At 43.8% G+C, this 15941-nt stretch overlaps 1 protein-coding gene and 3 non-coding genes across 6 annotated transcripts in view; 3 read left to right on the forward strand and 1 right to left on the reverse strand.

Moving 5' to 3' along the window:
• Nucleotides 1-15941, reverse strand: part of wnt5b (wingless-type MMTV integration site family, member 5b) — an 85604-nt gene that overhangs the window by 64756 nt on the left and 4907 nt on the right. The window lies entirely within an intron of this gene.
• trnak-cuu lies at nucleotides 10903-10975 on the forward strand. The gene has a single exon. It is a non-coding gene; the product is annotated as a tRNA-Lys (tRNA).
• Nucleotides 11871-11943, forward strand: trnak-cuu. The gene has a single exon. It is a non-coding gene; the product is annotated as a tRNA-Lys (tRNA).
• On the forward strand, nucleotides 13221-13293 carry trnak-cuu. The gene has a single exon. It is a non-coding gene; the product is annotated as a tRNA-Lys (tRNA).

The following is a 15941-nucleotide window of genomic DNA, read 5'->3' on the forward strand; positions in this document are numbered from 1 at the left end:
CACTGGGGCTTGTGGCGCGTGCACGTACTCGCACACACGCACGCACGCACACACGCACACACACACACACACACACACACACACTGAGCGAGGGATAGCGACGCGAGCCCACACATACACAGGCACAGACACACAAATGCTGACAAATATAAAGACTGAGAGGCAGATCACACACACTCACACACAAGAATTACACACACATAATACAACCGTGTGGACGGATGATCCGGAGACACTCCAGATTGATTGAGAGGGAGGGAGGATGATTAAGGGAAACAGAGATGTAGGCAGGGAGAACAGGAAGATGCCCACCTGTCCCCCGATGCACACACACATGAACACACACAGCAGCTGAAATAATGTCCACTGCCCTCGGGGCCCAGGCTTTTTTACCGAAGCATCTCCTTAAATTCCCCTCCTCCTCCTCCTCCTCCTCCTCCTCCTGTTCTGTCTGTATTCATCACTGCGTTCTGTCCAAAATGAGATATACCCTGGTTGATTACTTCATGTTACGTGACAAATGTATATATTTACATATATTCCTTTTGTTAATGCACGGCATGTAATTTATGCCACTGGATCTCTAAATCGAAACAAAGACATTAAAATACGTCACCTGACGATGTTGTAATGTAGTGTGGGATCAGGATAGTTTTGTAGTTACAAAACAATCATGCGGTAATGTATTATTCACGTTTCGTTCAGTCATGTTCGCTGACTTCAGTGATGTTTCCCCCGACGTCATAGCGACAGGTGACCAAATGAAATGCACCGTTACCTTGAATAAGATCACATACCTCTCTGGATTATTGGAAATCTTTGATATTATGCAAATACACAACTCAACAAAATACAACAAAGCTAATTGTTTTAGACAAATATTACGTATCATGTCTTTAAATGTAGATGGGAGCATCATAATGTCGTGCACATTACCCGTAGGTTCAGTTAGGCAGAGTGAGACACTGTCATTGAGTAGGACAGTAAAACGGCAGCATTACGTGGAATTGCTGAAGCAGCTAAAGTTATAGTGAACGAGCCGCAACATAGAAATTTATTATATGGAATTATCTGGCCAAGCAAAGAGAAATCAGAAACTGCTGTGCCACCGTCTTCACATAGACCTGAGCACTCGACAGACGCGCCCTGCTTCCAGCCGACAGAGCGCAGGACTACTTGTACTGTTAACAACATACAGAACAGCTGACTAGCACACAGACTTTTCACAGTATTGGACATCTCTTACAGTTTGCATTCACACCTACTTTCTTTTCACAACTGACCAATTACCATCCTTTAATCTTTATCATTCTTTACCTTAAACAGGGTATGTTCAGGCAACACTTAGGGTAAGGTTAGGACAAGACTGTGGTCAGGTCAGGTCAGTTTTACTCATATAGCCCTCCATCAGAAATGTTCCTGAAGTGGTTTTACAATCTGTGCAACCTCTATACTTGAACTCAGATTAGGATAATGGGAGAAAAACTCCCCTGAAAAAACTCTTTAATGAGGAAAAAAAGGTGACCTCAGGAAGAGCGACAGAGGACAGACCCCTCTCTCATTGAATCACAAAATAGGACACCTTGACATTTTCAATATTTTACTAAAGCAAACCAATTATTTTGTTAGCCTTAACCCACCGCAGACACTGTGGATCAGAGTTGTACTTGGTGCCTTAGTCCCTGACCTCTTCCCCATTATTTTGTGCATATAATAAGGATGTCACACATCCTGGATCGGAGCGAACGTTCTCCGGGAACTTGATTCAGGCAGCGATTTGACACAATTCCACCAATTCCGATTCGTCCACATCATATTTGGAGAAGGATGTTGAGAAGTTGTTCTCTCTACATTCTTTTCATATTTCTCTCTCTGCTGTCCCTCTTTCTTCTTCTTCTTCGTCTTTTTCTTCAGGCTCTCCTCTCTTCTGGTCTTTTCTCCACCCAGATCAACATCACCTCTTGTCCTCCTCCTCCTCCTCCTTCGCTCTCTCCTTCCAACACTTCTTCCTCCTCCTCGTCTCCTCGCTCTCCATGACCAATGCGAGAGCCTCATAAAGACCCTTAGGAGTCAGAGGATTTCATGGGGCTTTGTGTTTGAGAGTGTGTGCACATTTGGCATGCAAGGTCACGTAATCCTGTGGCCTCCAGATACTGTTATTGACACACACACACACACACACACACACACACACACACACACACACACACACACACACACACACAGCACTCTATGACCTGCGCTGACCTTGCATGCACAGATTGCGCATGAACACGCAACACACACAGATGTCCTCGCACAAACCCACAATGCCCTCGGTGTTACCAGGAATACAAACAGGGAAACAGATACTTTTGGAGTCAAAACTTGACTCTAATGCTAGAATTCTGTTCTTTTTTTGGGGGGATTGGGTGAATGATACTGTGTCAACACATCGTATAAGCAGACCCCAACCAAGCTTCTTCCTCCGGGCCACAGAGATCCATTGTTGTCCATAAAATATGAAAAAAAAACCACATCAGTGCTGCCCCGTTTGACATTTTCCTTCATTACAGTACACACGTGTAGCTCTCGACCTCTGATTCGCTGCCATCCTCTCTGATTTCTTTTAATGATTTATCTGTTATTCTGCCCATTGACGGCTGTTTCAGCCAGTTCCAGAAACATGTGACAAACCAGAGTTCAGTCAGCTGGGTAAATTATACAGACATCATCTTCCTAGCAAGCCAGCGACTGTTTAACAGACATATGACCGCACTCAACATGAAAAACATCAAGTTCAGGACTAATTGCAGTAGGTCATGACGTGAACTGCTCTACCAGCCCAGTCACCAGGATAAAATGTTGGGGTAACATTTTTCTGCAAACCACTGATGCACTCACATTTGTAAATGACTGATTGTCATATCGGTAGGTGGATATCTTGATATCTTTAAAGAGACTGTGTTTCTGGTATGTAAGTTAAACACATGATGGAGCGGTTTTTGGGCCTAATCAGAGCACTGTCACAACATGAAAAAGAAAACTGAACCTTAAAGGTACACTATGTAGGTTTAGGAAAGACATGTTTATCGGAAGAGAAAGACATTTTGTTGTGGTGTTTCTGTCCTATCATGAACTCAGAAAACCAGCCTGCGTCCAGCTTTGTGACAGTGCATTCTCCAGCTAATCCGAGAGGGTTTTCTAAATTGTTTTTTTAAGCTTAAGAAGAATGGGAACGTCCCAAAAAATAACCACATTTGGAGACATGGTTCTTGGAAAACTTAACAGAACTGGGAACTACAGCTGTTGGAAAAATGTAGTGGATTAGAAGTGTAAACTTGTATAAAATGGAATACCTCGAATTGGTATTCAAGTACAGCGCGTGAGAAAATGTACTCATGTCTCGGTCCATCATGAACTGGTTACTTCCGGTAATATTCGATAAAAAAAAACTCCAATCCTCAGCTGTTTGTGGAAATACTGAGCTTACTGAACTGAACATTTGTAAAGCTGTATGTCTTCAGTAGGAACCAGCGGGCTTAAGGATGAGGGGCCGGAGACAGAAAAGTCCTGAGAGACGTCTTCTTATACTGTTGGTTTTGGGCTTTTCACGGGATTTGTTGACTGGAGGAAAAAAAAAAAAATCCTGCTTCATCCTTCGAACGCAGGACACGCAGTGCAGAAGAAGGGAAAAAAAACGCGAGCACGTACGGACAGAAGGCACAAACACACAGATATAGATTTCCAAGGTCGCATTTCAGGCGTTCAGTATGTGTCTTATACAAGTCCTCCTCTCTGTCTCTGCGCTCCACTGCTCTCCTCCTCCTCCTCCTCCTCCTCCTCTGTATTCTTCTCTCCTCCTCCCTTTATCTCTCGCTGCTGTCTTTCACACAAACACACACACACACACACACACACACACACACACACACACACACACACACACACACACACACACACACAGAGTCTCTCCAGAGATGTGTCCATTGCTCTGACCTCTCTCTCTCTCTCATGGGAGAGCTGGCTGTCTGCCCAGCTCTCTCTTTCTTTCCCTCCCGCTGCCTCGCACTTTCTCCTTCTGCGTCTGTGTCTCTCCTCTCCTTCCTCTCTCTCTGTATCTCTCTATCTATCGATCTATCTTATTTTTCTAATCCCCTTTTGTCTCCCCCCTTTCTCTCTTATCCTCTCCTCTGTTGCATGTCTCCCCTGCTCTCGCATCCTCTTATCTCTTCATCCTCCCTCCACTCGATCCCTCACTTCTCCTTGTCTCGCCTCTCCTCGCCCCTCTTTCTTCCTTCTTTTTTTTTTTAACCCTCTCTTTTCTTCCCCTCCTTGACTATTTCTCTCCAGGCTTCCAGAGTGTTGGTGGCGGCTCTGCCCGGGGCTCCTCGCCCAGCTCATGCTGCCTCTCTCTGGGCACGGCGCCCGCAGAGGGTGGGCAAAGCCGAGGGGAAAGCTGGAGGGGTGTGTGTGTTTGTGTGTGTGTGTGTGGGTCTGCTTGTGTGTTTGTCTGTATCCAGTGATGGGGAAAGGGGGTGGGGGGTTAAGAAAGTGAAGAGAGAAGAGAGGGGAGAGACTGGAAGAAAATGAGAAGGGGGCTGCTGACAGAGACAAAGAAAGAGAGAGACGGATTGAGAAAGAAGAGACAAGATTTCTGTTGAGTCACGCTTTGCTGGCTAGAGGTTGATCGTGGCTACAACAGCAGTGTGTGTGTGTGTGTGTGTGCGTGCGTGCGTGCGTGCGTGTGTGTGTGTGTGTGAGTGAGTGAGTGTGAGAGAGAGAGACAGAGAGAGAGACAGAGAGAGAGGAAAATTCTGCTATTGTACAACCTGGTTCTTCTACTGGCAGCTTTAGCCATCGTTCCTCTCATGATTATGAATGAAGAGCTCAAGTTGGACAGCTTTAAGCGCCTGGTTGTGTCCGACTGACAGTCCCGATAATATTTGGTTAAATAGAACGTGATATTAAGAAAATATTTACATTTGAGGAGGTAAATTAAAGGAGACCTATGTAGCTTGTTTGCTTTCTTTTCCTTCAGGGTGTTTTGTAGGTTTGCACCAGCGGGAGCTCTTCTCTCCCACAGAAAACACTGTTCCTAGAACACATCGTCAGCAGCATCTTGACATCACGCTGCGTCATCATGTAACATATTTGCATAATTTATGCCTAAATTCACAGTAGGAGTGAAGCTAACTGGAAGCGGAAAACACCAAAGAGCAAACCAGAGAGATGGTGATCGCTTCTGGCTCAGGTGTGCGTGAGCTGACCAATCAGAGCAGACTAGGTATTTGGGGAGGGATGGCCTTAAAGAGACAGGAGTTACAGACGGAGAGGGAACACATGAAACATGAGAAACTGATGTGTTTTCTGAGCATTAAAGCATATAAAACCTATTCTAGTTGTATCCCAAAATAACATTATGAATCTGAAAATGAGCATGTGCCCTTTAAAAAATGAATGATTAATTGATCTTTCTGTTGACAGAGTAAGAACACAATAAATGTATTGTTTCAGCTGCACTTTGATTACACTGTAATCACTGAAGTGATTCCTGAGATCTGGCAACACGGTGTTATCACAGCTACTGAGTCCAGAAATGGCAAAAAATGATAGATCAGATGATGAGCTTGTAAAAACAAAACAACAGAATTCACATAATTTAAACCACTCCAATTAGAGGAAATTTAAACATCTGTAATAATCTGTATTTGCAGCGCGGTCATCATCTGACCGCTTGTCCTCCCAGATCCCAACAGTTGTGTTTTGTGGTTGTTACTGATGGCTAAAAACTGCAATAACATTTTCCGATGTGAAATAAAAGTGGAATTATCCTTTAAAATTTCTCAATTATTACGCCCGGGGTGAGCATGACAGCACACACACAGAGACAGAGTGACAGAGAGCGCATCGGCACACCTGAACCCAGCTGCATGCAGAGAGCAACAATTCCCCTGCTGGTCACTAATGGTGCAGCCCTGCTGGAGTGGAAGCAAATGGCCCGGACCCAACCATGCATGGTGGGAGCAGGGGGGGGGAGGAGAGGAGGGGAGGGGAGTGTGGCAGTGGTCAGATGAAGGGGGAGAGAGAAAATGAGATAATGAAAGGAGCGAAGAAGGATGGCGGTGGAGTTAATTTGGTGAAAGCAGCCGAAACAAAATGTCCTCACAAGAGAAACGGGAAGGAAGAGAGGAGTCGCCTCTCTTCAGTTATCTCCTCTCTCTGCCTTCCAAACTTTCTCTCCCTGTTGTCCCTCTCCCCTCTCAGCCTGTCATTCTGTCCTCTTATCTCTCCCCTTCTCCTGTCACAGCGTCAGCGGTGAGTGTCAGTGATGTAGCGCCCTCTGTCTGTGTCTGCCATTACTGCAGCGCCACTTTTTCAAACTTTATTTGACTTTACAAGTTAACTTGGAGGAAGTCTAGGAGCTGATAGAAAAGCTTTTCATCGTAACAGAAACCAGAGTTGGAGCAAAATGTTCTCCTTTTTTTTTTTTCATTTATATGAACAATTCCTTTGTTGAAGTTGAAATGCTGTTATATTTTACACACCTATGTGAAATGTTTATCATTACAAGGAAATGACAAAGAAATAAATAAAATAACCAATAAAAGTCATTTTAAGTATCTTATCAATGCCTCATTCTGTATGACCATAGTCTGCAACTATACTAACAAAAGCTTTTCTATCAATAACCTCCTGATTACTGCTTATTGACCATAAGTAATTAAGTAGTTGTACATGAGTGATCCTAATGTACCTTATAAGGTGGTTAACAGTAATTTTCCCTTTACTAATAAACCCAAACAGGGTCTACTACTGCATCAGTTATGTGCAAGACCTCACTTTGGAAGTTGAAACATATTCTGAGTTAGAGAGACTTAATTCAGGGTAATTTGATCAATATTAACACTTGTGGTTCGGAGTTTTGTCACAAAAGAATGAAACATGTATGACAAAATATCTACAATGATCTCCTGCAACAAAAACGAGCCATACGTATTATAGATAAAACTGATTTCAGGTTTCTATTGTTGGGGTTATATTATGCAACTTCACAAATATACATTACAAGTGTAAATTATTTGGGTTTTTTTTCCTGATATCTAGAGGGTTGCCTAAATCAATAAGAATGTAGGATATGCATATGTAAGCTTTTTGCTTCTGTCTAAGCCTGTTCAGTCACTACTTATTACACAGAATGTTGCCTTATTTATACACTTTGTAAATACTGTATATATGTGAAGGCTGAATACAAATACTTCTCCTGCTAATTCTATCAAAAAGCATTACTTAGCAGGTTATCAGCTTAAAATCAGGAATGACCACGAACAAAATGGTCATACAAAAGAGATAAATGACAAATGAGCAGGTTAAAGTTGCCTAAAATTTTAATTTACTCATATATAGTTCACAAGAAGGAAACTCTAACAATGTTAAATGCCTTTGACAAAATATTCTAGCCACTGTTTTTCTATAATACTGTCATCTAAGATGAAAAAGTGAAAAGAAACAACCTCAATTAATGACTTTAAATGAATAAACACTAATGAAAGAACAAAAGAACATTGGTCTGGTAGCACAGCAGATACAAGCTGTAATAATTTATGTTGAGATTGGCAGTCTAACGTCCAGGCGGCCCTGCTGTCACCGCCTCATGTATACCAAACGTCCTTGTGCCAATGCCAGCGAGACAGACCCCTGTACATTTATTGAATGTAATGAATAACACAATTCTGATCTCGATGCAAGCGGCGTGCCCCGTTTGACAGACGACGCGGGCGGCGGCAGACGCTGATGTGAAATATATGCTGCCGCACGTGTTAAAATATGCAGGACAGAATTCTGGCTACAGAAGTGTTTTTAACCCTTTTCCGTCCAGGGATGGGCAGATCGGCGTGAAAGCATCGGAAGCAGCTGCCCAGTGGAAGCACAGGCTGATAGCAGTTAGTGATGGATTGGAGAGCATTGTTGACTCAGCGTTAAGATTTCAAATCCCAGACTCAGACAGATTTTGTTTCTCGAGCACCGTCTCTCATTGATTCACAAACAAGCAGACGCAGGGACTCAGCAGCTTTATGAAAAGGTTTGAGGCTCTGAGAGATGCTGAGACAAAAAAAAAAAAAAATCCTCTGATGTCATTAAAGAAAAGGATGGAGAGAGTGTGAGCCGATCCTCCTCAGGCAGAGGAGCTGTTACTCAGGCTCTAATCACTTCAGTGATGCTCTCAAAACCTACAACAACCTGATGTCAAATCCTGCAATTTCAATGCCGTCAACCATGCAGACAGGTTCAGGCTGTGCAAAGTAAATCAGGAGACATTAGCTTTAATTTAACTATATATTATCTCAGGTAGACAATAACATAACCCTCACTTTGTGTATGGAACCTATATGTAAAACGATAAAGATAGTTTGTAAAATTTCCTGTTGTCTGTGATCGATCGGTCAATCTCTACTTTCAACAGCAAAGAAACCATAAAATTCTGAATATAATATCCATCCACAAGCCTGCTTACCCTCCTGATGTTTGGCTGTTAAATATATGCTTAATTCTGCATTGATCATTTTCATGATTTCATCACCTTAAAGGACATTTTCCATTCAATGATCAGGACAAGAAGGCAAGAACCAGGATTTACTGAATACATTTGGGATGGGGGTTGAGTTGACGACATCACGACTGGAGAATACACTGTCAGTTCTTCTTTTCAGTACTTTCATCAAAAAATCTCCAAATTAAAGCAGAGTCACAGATTTTAATACACACTCGAAAGGTCTTATGGACTTATCGTCTATCCCAGATAAAATAAAGACACTTTCATCATCATCACTTTCAGTCAACAATTTATATGACTGTGTGGACGGCAGTGGACAGTGTGAAACGGCTCGGCACTGTAAAAACCACAACCACCCGGGACAGAGGTGACACTGCCACAGTCTCGCCGGTACCCAAAAAAAAAGCTCCTACAGCAAAAGTGCCCATGTCCTCCTTAACGCAATGCGGTGTTCTGCTCCTGTCAGGCCGGCCTACACTCAGTACACTTATTAATAAATCATTTCAGCCAATCAGTGATGGATGTCTTTCGAAGAACAAAAAAAAAAAAAAAAACTGTGAGCGTGTGTGAGAATCAATGGTATCTGCCTCGACGTCCAGACAACTGACTAATGTTTTGTCAATTCATCTTCTGCGCACGCACGCGCACACACACACACACACACACACACACACACACACACACACACACACACACACACACACACACACACACACACACACACACACACTCACCTACGAGTGAGGGATGTATAGAGAGAGAGAGGATGGTCAGAGGAGAGAAATTGGAAAAAGAAAAGAGGGAGACGGAAAGGAGACAAATGGAGGATTGACAACAGAGTGATTGAAAAAAAAAGGAGGGAAGCTGGAGAGGATCGGAGAGTGTGCAATCAGAAACGAGATGGTGGGAATAGATTTAATTTGATGCTCCCTCTTTCGCGTGTGTGTGTGTGTGCGTGCGTGCATGCGCTGACAGATTTGGTATTGCTTCAGTTGGGAGGCTGGCTACAGAAAAACACACTCAGTAATTATCTAGAAAGAGCACCTGGGCACTGGGAATCTCATTATATTATAATCAGCCCTCCAACACACACACACACACACACACACACACACACACACACACACACACGGCAGAGGAAGGGATAGAAAAAGGGAAAAGAGAGGAATCAGGGAAAAAAAAGAGATGGCTGAGGGAGGAAGAGAAACAACAGATGAGAAGAATAGAGGAGAAAGCTTTCAAGTTGCTAATGTGTTCGCTCAAGTGTTGGAAGGCTCTGTGGATCAGACGTGATATCTTATGTGGTATGACTCACAATCAAACTCTGGGTTTTTTTTTTCAAACAATACATTTGCTGTTGCTCCTTCCGACTTCCTTTTATTTCACACACTTCATTTCTGTCTGTCTTTATTTATAAAACTCTTCACATTGCATTGTGAGGCGGAGAGGCAGCAGCGGTGACTGCAAACACTGAGGCACAAAAAGACAGATCCCAGACATGAAGTGATACGTAAACTGAATCTGACTCTCCTCTTTCGATCTGTTCTTTGATCCGTTGTAGTGGCAGACAACGGCCAGTAAGAGGCAGCGTTTCCTCTCATCTGACTGACCAAAAAAAAACCCCACTCTCCATTCCTTCTCTCTGCTGGACTTCTTCTCTCCTCTCCCCTCTTTTCATCCCTCACAAACCACACTCGCTGCTCACTATCACCTGTTTTTGCCAAACTGCGTTGCCTCCGCAGGCGCACGCTCACCCTGCGCAAATGTGTGAGTCAGCAGTTGTGTGTGTGTGTGTGTGTGTGCACGCGGAGGACCACCCTGCTGATTTGAACAGCTTCATTCATTGCTGTGTTTTGACTGGCCGACAGTGACGGGGCGAAGTGATTTACAATGGGTCAACACAGCAGGAGAGCGCAGGGCACACAGTCGACGCCCAAAACCCCTGTCAGGCCATCTAAGGTAAAAGCGGCAGGAAGTAGGCAACTGTATAAACACGGGGTTTTCTGTCATCTTTATGATGTATTGGAGATCTGGAGATCAAACCAAACCACATTTACTGACATGGAACAGAAGCCATATCAATATCTCATACTGGAGAAAGCAATTTTCGTTTGTTCAGTTGTCGAAAGCGTTTTTGCCCGATGGCAGAAGCAGAACCAAGGATAACACCACCACAGACGGGGTCTCTTCTGTAGCATGCCAAGATATCGTCAGTCACACGGTGCCAGAGGCAAGTTTTTTAGCTGGACTTTAGATGCTGCTGTTTTTAGGAGGGCAAGCAACAACTTTAGCTGCCGGACCAAATCATCGTAACACAGATAAAATCACACAAATGTTGGATTATTTCACCCATTTCCTACAAAGCCCCAGCCCGGCTAGCTCAGTCGGTAGAGCATGAGACTCTTAATCTCAGGGTCGTGGGTTCGAGCCCCACGTTGGGCGAAGGTGTTTTAGTCTGAGGGCCAGTAAAGTGTTGTAGGCATGAAGCCATGTTTGGCAACAGTCCAGACATGTGGCGCACAGCTGAGGACGTTCATGGTTACAAACCTCATGTTGGACAATTAGGCCCAAATCCAGACATCCACCCCGAGCCCTTCAGCCCTCAAGGAGTCGAAACGCTATAATAGCTGTAAATACCGGATCTTGTAGGATTTGGGTGTCTTAGTTTACATTTTAAGATACACAGCCTTCTTATAAAAACAAAACATGGACGCATACTTGAAGACAAATAGAAACATATTCAGTCAGAGGTGTTGTTTCATATTGCTTCAAAAGGTAATCAGTAACTAAAGATGAGAATCAGTTCTAGGAGAAAATGTTACAAAGTGAAGGCAATTTTTCAATTAGTCAACCTTGTATTTAGAGGGCATCTTTCAATATTATCGCTGTATTCCTAATTTTCTTAGGTTTACCCCAGTAACCCAAGGTAACCCTGGTTTAATGTTCACAACCCTAGGAACCTTCCCGATGGCTAAATCTTCAGAATTGCAGACTTACGGAAAAGTTGCCATAAAGGGCTCAAAATGTCCACGAGTGAGCCCTCATGCACTTAAAGATCTGACAGTGCAACAGCCCCTAAAACCTTGCTGATTTACCAGGAACATGCCTCAGAGGCTGCGAGTCTGTCAGTGTGGACACTGGGATCTGGGCTCAGTGATTTAGGGGCCGGGGACAGCAGAAACATGGTGCACATGTTCGATTGGCTGGCACAGTGTCCTGTCAGACAGCATCACAGCATCTACGGTCACATAATCCCAGATCATGTTGCTGTTGTATTGTGTTACAAGTCAGCTGTTAATGCAGTCATGAAACCTGACCTATATTTGCAACAGGGCAGGCCCGGCTAGCTCAGTCGGTAGAGCATGAGACTCTTAATCTCAGGGTCGTGGGTTCGAGCCCCACGTTGGGCGATGAAGTTTTCGAGAGGTCAAATAGTCTCCTGCTAAACCTGATCCTTACTAATGGCGACCCTAATGGTCTTTCACGCTCATATCGGTTTCCCAACCATACTTTCAGCCTAATATCACTGCCCCACAATATTCTGCACGAGCACAAGAAAGTCAAAACACTGTGAGCTGAGCACCAACTTGTTCAACATATGACAGGAACAGCACTGCAAGCGCGATGACATCTTGAAGGTCTCCTCCAGACTGCAGCACAGACCCATAAACTGAACCTCTGGCTGTATTATGTTGAAATATTTACAACTGAAGCTCACTCTGTTAAAGCAAGACCAGGAATGTTCGAGGGAAACACTGAAGACCAGCCACAGTGACACATCTTATAATTGAAGATTCAGATTTTATTAGAGACGTTCGTATTAAGAGTTGTGCTGAGAACGCAAGGTGAAAGTTTACAGTGATGCAGAAAGAGAGTTAAAACAAGAAGAGAACAGACTTACTGTTGTGAGGACACTAAATCAGTTTCTTGCCTCCATCTGTTTGAGTTTGTGTTCCACTATGTGTGTATATGTGTGTGTGTGTGTGTGTTAGACAGCTCTCCGGCCCAGTGCAGGTGTGCTGTTGATAGTTTTATCAGCGGTGGATCGGGGCTACTGAGAGAACGGGGGAGAGGGAAGGGGGGAGGAGGAGAGCGAGAGGGAGAAAGGCTGCTTCTGAAATGATTTTTGCTGTTTATTCTGGCTTTTTTCCCCATTCATACCCTCGTATAATACACAGCAGAGCCAAAATACTGAACACATACCTGCCACATTATGTCACAACGTCACAGTTTCCCCTCCAGTGTTCGACATCCAGCGCTACATTTCTGACATGTTGCTGTGTTTGTGTGATGTTTGGGGCAAACTGGAGCTTCACGAGCTCTACAGAGCTCCACGTGAGAGTAGATTTAGATTATAGATTGTAGTTAGATTCAAAGTGTGTGATAATCCTGAACTAATAACTGAGAAGGTCTGGACTACAGTTCTAACTGGTTTGTACTGAAAATAAACAAAGGAGAACATTTGCAGAGTCTCATTCTCAACTAGTCAAACACACTTGTGATTGTTCCTTTATATTCTCATTCAGTATGTATTAAAAAAAATGGACCGTCACAGGACAGCAGAGGATGTTGGGAGTTCACAGTGTGTCTACTGTCACATAATCCCAGGACATGTTGCTGCTGTATGATGCTACAAGGCAGCTGTTAATACAGCAGTGAAATCAGAGACATTTTTGCACACCAACAGGCCCGGCTAGCTCAGTCGGTAGAGCATGAGACTCTTAATCTCAGGGTCGTGGGTTCGAGCCCCACGTTGGGCGACAGTGTTTTGAGGAAGATGGATCACCTGCTGAGGTGAGAATCTACTGTCTACAGCTGAACGGTGTGAGAATAAACAGCTTAACATAGAGCAGAGTGAAATTCAAAACAAGCACTGACTAAAGCCTCCAAAATGACCATATGATGCAAACCACGAGTCAACAATCTCTAGGACAGATTCAACAAAACCTGAGCAGTAAAACCTGTCGGACATTTAGAATTTTGCTGAGTGAACCTAATAAAGTGTTCACTGCTTGTATTTAAAGAAAGTCCTTGTCACAAGGATAAGTTATAAGGTATTAAGGCCCTTGTAAGTCCTCAGATAAGATGCTTATAAACATTAATAATACACACATACATAATACAAACGTACTGTGATATTATAAGACATTTATAAGCATATATATATGCATAGGTTAAAATGTGCAAGAATTTCAGTTTAAAGCATATAAAAAAAACTTAAATCAATAGAATCGATGTCAAATGTTACACTGTGAAGAAACACACACGTCGGTGCTCTGAGCTCTCACAATCTAACAATAATGTGTTTACGATGCTGTTAACATTACAAGGATTTATAAGCCTTATTACCTTTTAACTGACGTTTGTCAAAAGGATCTTAATCTGAAGTGTTCACGGCGCTTCTTTGACACAACTGTGATCCACAGCACAGCCTGAAAGTAACACACAATACTGAAAATGGACAAATACATCTGACAATATGATATGAATTTAAAATAGTGTGTAAAATGCTCCTGAAAACTAAAGTTGGAAAACTCTACATGCCAAATACCTTTACGCTCGTCTGTGAAGTCTATTTCCTGTCGTCATTATCGGCCTGGAGCACTGGACTTTACATAAAGGAGGTCATCGGTCTTTCCTTTAGCCTTTTGACACAGCAGTGCCCAGTGATTCAGGCACCTCCGGCCTGACGCAGTGTGTCCTGTGGCCGCCTGGTCTGTGACTGTGCCCTTGTACCGGCCGGTCGGATTTATAAAACTTTCAGGCTCTATAAAGTGTCCAATAAACCACTTTTACTATTAGTGCAGGACACTGCTAGCATACAGCTGCTGACCGCTACCACTGACCATAGACACACACACACACAAACACACACACACACACACAGGCTGACATGCTGACACACACATCAGGAACAGCAGGAACAGTCCCATACTTCCTGGTCAGACACATTTTGAGGGCTGCTGGAGTCAGGACCTCTGCCAAGCTCCAACCCCATGTCACCCCACCCTGCTGCCCTGATGACATCACTGCATAGCCCTGAACCAACGGCCCAGAAAGGCCTAAAACACACAAACACACACACACACACACACACACACACACACACACACACACACACACACACACACACACACACACACACACACACACACACACACACACACACACACACCGACATACACACACGTGCAGGCATTCAGAACACAGACTCAGACACCGTAACGAATACCACAGGGTCACATTTAGGGTGCACACATACTTTGTATGCAGAAATGCTCTCTCACACACACACACACACACACACACATATACACAGCTCTTGACCATAATGACCACAGCATGGCCACACTGCTTTTTTAACACACACACACACACAAATGGAGCAGCTGTCTCCAGTAATCAACTTATATTAACGTGACTTCAAGTGACTTAAACATTTGATGGAATACAGATATAGATATAGACGCAGATATATTAATTGTTTCATCTCCATGTACGACATCAATAAACCTGAAAACACCAATCAAACTTCTTGCAGCCACACCTTAACTAAAAGGTTCACACAGGTCTTCCTTCTGCGTACCAAACAGGTGCACTCACACACACACACACACACACACACACACACACACACACACACACACACACACACACACACACAGGGAGTTTGAGCCGCCACCGTCATCGTCATTCACTGTTCTGGGAGGAAAATCCCAGGATTCGAGTTAACCAATCAGACACCAGCGTTTCAAACTCTGGCTCTTCAACTGGAGAGCTTGAGGGACCATCCTCTTCACATGGACCACCGTCTGTGTGTGTGTTTAGTCATTAGTGCTCCCAGTGGGCTAAAATACACACGTTACACACTCACGCAACACATCCAGTGTTAAAGCACCCCCCTCAAACACTCAGCGCACACAAAAACACACATTCAGGGCTGTCTCAGTGTGTTCGTGCTGATTTCTCCTCTGTGTGAAATGTGTGCTTAACGGTCACTTCAGCAGTGTTGTAAATCAGAAAGTACTCCCTCATTTCCAGATGCATTGTGTCTGAACATGTGGGGGGGACACACTCAGACTTTTACAATACACTCTCGAGTGACCTTGAGGATCCATTGACGCTTGCAGACAGCCCATCTTCTCAAATGTCCGGCGTGGAGACGTGCACACACACACACACACTTACTCCCCCTTCCCTAATTACCGAGTCCCAGGGGACGAGACACTCAAGCAGTACTTCAGTGTTTGCTTAAAGAAAAAGGTCTTTCTCACCCGTTAGAGGACAGACAGGCAGATAGACAGGCAGGCAGGCAGACAGATGGAGGAAAAGAGAAAAATAACACTGAGAAAATGTTCAGACTACAGATTTGATGACCCTGCTTCTTCTTCATTACATACAAATCATT

Source organism: Acanthopagrus latus, chromosome 14 (assembly GCF_904848185.1).
Source record: "Acanthopagrus latus isolate v.2019 chromosome 14, fAcaLat1.1, whole genome shotgun sequence".
Lineage (NCBI taxonomy): Eukaryota > Metazoa > Chordata > Actinopteri > Spariformes > Sparidae > Acanthopagrus > Acanthopagrus latus.